At 37.3% G+C, this 8,010-nt stretch overlaps 1 pseudogene; it reads left to right on the top strand.

The window, feature by feature from the left end:
• The first annotated feature begins 2,285 nt into the window (after window positions 1-2,285).
• On the top strand, window positions 2,286-2,811 carry LOC138168599 (large ribosomal subunit protein eL30 pseudogene; annotated as a pseudogene).
• The last annotated feature ends 5,199 nt before the right edge of the window (window positions 2,812-8,010 follow it).

The raw sequence follows: 8,010 nt of genomic DNA, 5'->3' as shown, positions 1-8,010 counted from the left end.
TATATTTGAACCATTATGCTATGTCTTCTAAGTCAATACCTCTTAGTAAAAGATAATGAATGTTAATTGATTAAATGATATTGAAGTTCTTAAATCATTGATTCAATCAATGATAACTATAACTGAAGATTGGTATTGGAAAACGCTCTGGCATAGGAACTTACGCCCAAACATTAGAGAAGAATCTGAACCCCTTAGGGGTATCCCTAGAACCTTGAGGGGGAGAGATACCTAGCCATCTGAGGGATGTCAGTAGGAGCTGGATAAGGGCCCCGAGAGTCTATTGTAATGGCAAGCAAAGTAGTACTTTGCTGCTGGTTTCATCTATTCAAGTGTCTTTTAGCCTCACCTTTGATTGTGTCAAGTCTTTATTGGAAACAGTATAAATTTGTGTTGCCCTTAATAGATCTAAGGTAGTTTGGTGACCTTCCCTGCCCTTAATAGGCCTAATGTCATCACATGGAGCTTGAACTTGGACTTCTGGGCTTCCTTGGGGGTAATCAGAGTGCCAGAGCTATGGCTACATTGGTCACTGCTGCCAGAGACACAAATGGCTGGTGACTGAGACCACCAGAGGATGTACAGAGGCCATCACCATTGTTGCCCTGAAATTGCAGAAATGACTAAAGACCAGTGCTATAGAAGAGGACCTAAATCTGGAACTGGAGTCCTACAAGGAAAGAAGATCTTGAGTTCTTGAGACTACTGACTATTATAAATTTGAGATTAAGAGAAAAATGATTTCTCTTCACTCTCTTCAGCTTTACTTTGAGAACCTGAAAGGAGAAAAATGTCTTCCCCTTCTTTTATTCTCTTCCCATGAGCTGTGGGTTTATATGGTTGAGAGTCCCCTTAGTCACATTCAAATATCAGGGAGGACAGCTAGGAAGAGGTTTAGGAGATGGCTGGAGGTAGAGCAATTGATTTGTTTACTTTCTATTTTAGTCTATGTACAATAAAACATATTTGATAACAATAAAATTTTCTATATAATTAAATGCTAAATAGTAAAAACTTTCAGTACCATCAGAATTCAGAACAAGGAGAGTTTGTTAGAGAACAAAATAACCAAGGGAGTCTAAATGAAGGAGGAGAGACTTGAATTGGGCCTAGAAAGATGGGTTAGATGAAAATGAGTCAAAGGGAGGAGAGGTAGGGTATAAAACATGAACAAAAGCATGGAGGGGAGAATTAGGAAGGCATATGTAGGGAATAATGAAAGACCAGATTGACCAGAGAAGAGGGTGCCTATTAAGGAACAGTGAGATTTACTAAATAAGTAAATTGGAATCAAATAGTGGAGGGTCTTGAAAGTCAGGCTGATCAGTTTAGGTTTATGTTCATATTTATAAGTTTATAGTATACATCATATATATATATTTGTTTATATATATGCATATATACAATATGGATTACATATAAAGAAATTATATATTATCTATCAATTATAGATTTGGAACTGGAAAGACCAAAGATGTCATTTGTCCAACCCTCTTTTTTTGCGCATAAGGTAACAGCCCCAGAGAGGATGTGACTTGCCTATGGTCTTATGGGTATGAAGAGGCAGAGCTAGAATTTGATCCCTGGTTCTCTGATTTCAAATTCAGCACTTTCCCCAGAGTAGCATGCTGCAGTGAGCAACAAGTAACTATAGCCATTGTAGGTGCTTGAGCAGAAGAGTAACAGGATGAAAAATGGGATGTAGTATATCAAATGCATTGTATGGAGAGAGACAAGACAGTAAGGAGACTATCTGTTGCCATGTATTAGGTGGTGAGGACCTAGACCAAGGAAGGGGAAGTAAGAGAAGGAGTAATGAGAGGACTTTAGAAACATTTCAAAGGGAGGTATGAAAAGACTTGATGACAGATTAGATATGAGATGAAAGAGAGAGACAAGTAAAAAGAAAAAGACTTCAATTAAACGTGGTGGGTCTTAATGGTGATGATGTTGACAACCATAAAAGAGAGAACAGTAGCCAATTTGAGAGAGGAAGAAGATGAATTTGGGGTTGGTCATATTGAATTTGGGGAGTTGGTAGGAGATTTAGAGCTTGAAATGCTATTACCTCTTTTTACAAATGAGGCAATTGAGAATTAAAGAAGTAACTTGCTGAAGGGCACATGTAGAGCTGTGATTCAAATCTGGGTCTTCTAACACCAAATCGAACGTACAAATTAAAGTTATCAAAACTGAGGGGATACTTGAAGCTGTGAAAGTGAATGAGCTCTTTGGTTTTTTTTCTTTAAAAGTTTTATTGATGTGTTTTGGTGTTTGTATTACAAATATTTTCAGATTGCATCTAACAGTTCTGCAAAACTAACAACATAGTGACATATACTGAAAGTGCACGCAAATTCTTTTCTCGATTCCTGGCCATTTTGGCGGCAGGTCTCTGGCTGAGGGTCCTCCCGCACTGCAGGCAGGAAGATGGTGGCCGCAAAGAAGGTGAAAAAGTCTCTGGAGTCCATCAACTGGAGGCTCCAGCTGGTCATGAAAAGCGGCAAAGAGGTGCTAGGCTACAAACAGACCCTGAAAATGATCAGACAAGGCAAAGCCAAATTGGTCATTTTAGCCAACAACTGCCCAGCCTTAAGGAAATCAGAGATCGAATATTACACTATGTTGACCAAAACTGGCGTATATCACTACAGTGGCAATAACATTGAATTGGGTACAGCATGTGGGAAGTATTACAGAGTATGTACACTGGCTATCATTGATCCAGGTGATTTTGATATCACTAGAAGCATGCCAGAACAGACTAGTGAAAAGTAAACTGTATAAAAGTATACTTTAATAAACCGGGCCAAAACTTGTTAAAAAAAAAAAGTGCACACAATATGCCACACCTGTAGTTCTCCTAAACCTCTATTTTTAAAGTGCTTTTTTTTTTAAAGGAATAGAAATCCTTTTTCTCTCCCACTGATTAAAAAATGAAAAAAAATTCCTTGGACCAAATATACATAATAAAGTAAAATTCCCTCATTGATCATATGCAAAAATATGCCTTATTCTGCTGCCTACATGTCAGGAGGTAGCAGCGTGTTTTATCACTGGCTCTCTAGAATCATGGATGGTCTTTGCATAGATTATAGTCCCTGTTCCTGACTTCCAGACTTCAAAATCATGCCTCTACTGCTGTCTGATCTTGGAACTTCACTCAACACCTCACCTCTGAGCCCAGGAAAATCAAGTTATCCCAATAACCTACTCAACTTAGAACATCCTTCATCGAGGAGTGACTCCTCCATTTTGTGTATTATCTTCCCCCATTAGAACATAAATGCCTTGAGGACAGGAAATTCTTTTTGCATGTATTTGTACTTCTCAGCACTTAATATGGTGGCATATAGAAAGCCTTAATAAATGCTTGTTTTTTCCTATCTCTTTCTCTCTTCTCCCTTCCTTTCTTCCTTTCCTCCCTTCTTCTCTTCCTCCCCTTCCTCCTTTTTTACTTCCTTTCTTCCTCCCTCCCTTTCTTCCTTCATTTCTTTTAACTTCCTTCCTTCCTTCTTTCCTTTCTTCCTTCCTTCCTTCCTTCCTTCCTATTAAATGAGCTCCTTGAAGGGAGTGACTGTAAAAAGAAAAAAGTTGGGGGCTAGGCAGTAAAGCTTTTAGAAGCACCCATGATTAAGGCTAAGGTGGAAGAAAGTAAGCCAGCAAAGTAGATGGAAAAGGAACAGAGAAGTATAAAAGGAAAAAAAACATTATGGCAGCAAGTAGGAAGGGAAGAAATAAGCATTTATTAAATATCTACCATGTGCTAAGCACTTTACAAATATTATCTTATTTTATCCTCAAAAGTTGTGAGACAGGTACTTTTAGTATCCCCATTTTGCTCTTGAGGAAACTGAAGCAAAAGGAGGTTAGGTGCCTTCCTCATGGTCATACAACTAGTAAATATTTGAGGCTAGATTTAAACTCAGACCTTCTTGACTCCAGGCTCAGCTCTGTATCCAGTGTACTATCTAGCTGCCTTTATTAGAGAAGAGAATTTCAAGAAGATAGTCAAGTATCAAAGGTTAAAGGAAAGAGGAATCAAAAAATACTAATGAATTTGGCAAGAAAGGTCAGCCTTGATCCTTTTTTCCAGAGGAAGGCTCAAGACCTATGGACAAAAATAGCCAGTGGCTAGGACATCAATTTTATATATAACCACTTATACACCAAAGAAATTGTACCAAACCAGGTTTGAGTTCTTACATATTTTATTTGTACTTGGTATATTCAGAGGTGTTTGGGATTTCTTATGCTGGATTGCTACATTCATAGAATGCATCTGAGTGACTTGTTTACTCAAGACTATAAAGAAATATATTCCCATGGGGATAGTAGGTCACTTAGAGTCAGACTGCTGTCATGGTAGGAATGGGTAATACCTAAGGTTAGACATGTGTAGCAAATATATCCCAAGAACAGTGCATTTTTCTGAATTTTTACAAAACTTGAAAAAAATGTTATTTCAAACTATATGTCAACACACAGTATTAAACACAGAATATGAGAAAACATCTACCAACCAGCTGTTCTTCTAAACAACAGAGCTCCCCTAAGACACAGGATCAATCCAGATCCATGAATTCTAGACCAGTATGCAGGCAAATGAGTATAACAACACAGTCACCATGTGATGTTCAACTCACACTTTTGTAGGACCACTCATCAGTTGGTGACAAAATTCTGTTAGGGTCTCTGCTTATAAAGGTTTTTAGAACTCAAGATACCATGTGTACTGGAACTCATTCGAGTGATACTATTCTCATATTGCTCTCAAAAAATGTTTTAACTAGTTTGTAGTTCTACCAACAAAGAATTAGACTGCTTCCCCCCGCCACACACACACACACACACACACACACACACACACACACACACACACTGCTCCTAACATTGAATTTTATAATTTTTTCTCTATCTTTTCCATTCTAATGTGTATAAGATGCTGATCAGATTATACTGAATTGCATTTCTTTGATAATTAAGCAACTGATATTTCTTATCCTCGTGATTAAATTCAAGAACACCAACATGTGTGCGAAGAACTTTCTATTGGACAAAAAACTCTTGGGAAAACTGGAAAGTAGTTTGGTATAAATTAGGTTTTGTCATATCCATATCAAACATCATACTCTATAATAAGCTCCAAATGGATACATCACAATAGAGAAAGATTATTTCATTTAAAAAATTAAAGAAGTGAAGGCTATACCTTCCACAACAATAGCTAATGGGATAAAAGAAATTTTAAAAAAGATAAATCAATGATCAAAAGATGTTAGTGATGAAAAGATAAAATAGATAGCTCTTTACTAAGCTTTCAAACTCTCCTTTATATGTTGCTTTCCTCCATTAGAATGAAAGCTCCTTGAGAGTAGGGACTACCTTGTTTTCTTCATTTTGTATCCTCAAAGCTTAGCACAGTGCCTAACACAAGGGTAATAATTGGATTATATTTATGTACCTTCACAAGCAAACTAAAAAAAACCCTTCACAGCAAATTTCTCCTATGAAGGTCTAATATCCAACATAAATAAAGAACTGATTCGAACATAAAAAATAAGAGCCATTCCACAATAGAAAAAAAATGGTCAAAGTATATGAATAGATATTTCTCAAATGAAGAAATGCAAACTACCAACAACTGCATGAAAAACCTTTCAATCACTAATTATAAGCTGTACCAAGGCTATCTCCCACATGTAGTATGGGGGTGTCTTTGTGTGACTGTAAGAGGCAGACTAGATATCGCCAGCCTCTTTCCCCCTTATCCATTACTAAAGGAGACTTCAGTTCTTTCCAGGAGGGTAAGAAGGAGGTTAGGGCCAGAAGTTTGACCACTTTGCTCTCCTCAGAGAAGGGGGTACTGAAATATAATTATATCTATCTACCTACTTAAATATTATTAGTCTAGGGTGGCCAGGTGGCTCAGCGAGTAAGAGCACCAGCTCCAGTGTCAGGATGATCTGGGGATCAAATCTGGGCTCAGATACTTAGCACCACACCCAGAAATAACTGAATAACTGGCCGTGTAACCTTGAGCAAGTTACTTAACCCCGATTGCTTTAAAAATATATATATTATTAGTCTAGGAGATGTAGTTTTCAGATTCAGGCTAAACTTCTGATCACTGTTTCTAATGTGGAAAGAGAGCCCCAAGCTCTGTATTCAAGGCTTGACTTCCTTACTACCAAATACCAATTCCACAACGAACCCACATAGCAGGTAGCAAAGACATCCATTTATCCAAGTCGATAGCAAAACAAAAGCCAAAGAAAGTATACCTAAGAGAATATATGTCAGACAATCCAGAGTGAAGGAGTTCTCCCATTGGGAGAAAGGTAACAACTCAGCTTAACCAAGAGGGAGTTCCAAATCTCACCCAAGGAGAAATTCTTAAAGTGTCTAGTGTAGCAAGCTAGAGATAGGAACATAATGGAGATTACTACTCTTCTCATGTCAGCTTCTTCCCAAGGTATCTTCAGCAACCTGAAGTGGAGGTGACATCTTTCCTTTTCTCTCTCAAAGCTGGGAAGCCCAAAGTGCCTGAAAAACCTGCAGAACCCAAAAAAGACCAAGACTTGAGCTCTTCAACTCTCACCAGCTCCACCCTATTTTCTCACTCTGGTTCAGGGCACTGATCTCAACTAATAAGGAGTCAGTCCCATACCTATGGGCCTGGGACTTGGGTTGCAAAGAAAAATGCAAATGAAAATAACTCTGAGGTTCTAACTCCTACCTAACAACATATTGATAAGAATGAAAAAAAAGGCAAAAACAGCAACTACCTGTGGGAGGACCAGCACACTAATGTAGGGCTGGTAGAGTTATGAATTGGTTCTATCGTTCTGGAAACCAATTTGGCCCCATACCCAAAAGTTACTAACCTACATATACCCTTTTATACAATGATGCAGCCACTAGGCATATACCCTGAAGATGTCAAGGAGAGAAAAAAAGGACCTTGTATACAAAAAAATTTATAGTAGTACTTTTTGTTGCCCATAGATTAGGGAATGCTAAACGATTCATATTATATAAATACAATGGAATATTATCACACCAGAAAAAATGACAATATGATATGGAGAATGACAATGTGACAATAGAGAAACATGGAAATACTTATATGTACCAATGCAGAATGAAATGTTCTCTAGGAGTTCTTTAGGAGAACAAATTATATGATGACCACAGTAATGATATAAAAGAAAACAACTTTGAAAGACCTTAGAACTCTGATCAAAGCAGTTAACAATAATGACATCAAAAGACTTTAGATGAAACATACCTCCTACCTCTTGGCAAAGAAGACTAGAGATGCAGAATGATATAAACATTCTCAGACATAGCCAAGGTGTTGATTTGTTTTACTGGAGTATGCAAATTTGTTACAAGGGAGGGTTAGGAGTAGGGAATAGGTTAGTAGGTAGTGATAGATTTGCAAAAAGAAAAAAAGTATCAATAAAACCCTTTTAGAATGCAAAGAAGAAAGCAAAAAAAGGAGGAAAAAAGTACATAAGGGTACTCAAACAGAGAAATTTTGTTAATACTTTGTTAAACTTAATATATATTTCTTAAAGGCAGTATGATGTAAGGGAGAGAAAGTTAGCTTTGGAGCCAGAAAGACCTACATTCAGGTCCTACCTTTAGCATACACTAATTTTGTGACCCTGAGCAAATCACTTAACCTCTACGTGACTCTTTAGCATTAAAAGTTTAAGAGATGGTATTATAAGAGTTTCTTTACCTGGGATTCCCTATACCAATGAAATTGTACGAGTAGTCCCTTTCCTCTCTATATTTCTTAATTTTCTGTGTTTTTCCTAATATATACATAATTCCTAACATGTATTCTACATATCTGTATGTATGTTATATATAAAATATATACCATATGCTTATATGCACGTATACATACAGACACAGACACACACACACATATATATATAGCCAGAAAAACTCATCTTCCTGAGTTCAAATGTGACCTCAAACACGAATAGCCGTGTG

Source organism: Petaurus breviceps, unplaced genomic scaffold (genome assembly GCF_028583685.1).
Source record: "Petaurus breviceps papuanus isolate PSGF00001 unplaced genomic scaffold, PetGlider_PUasm1.0 37, whole genome shotgun sequence".
NCBI classification, from domain to species: Eukaryota; Metazoa; Chordata; class Mammalia; order Diprotodontia; family Petauridae; genus Petaurus; species Petaurus breviceps.
This window is presented reverse-complemented; position numbering and strand designations above follow the sequence as displayed.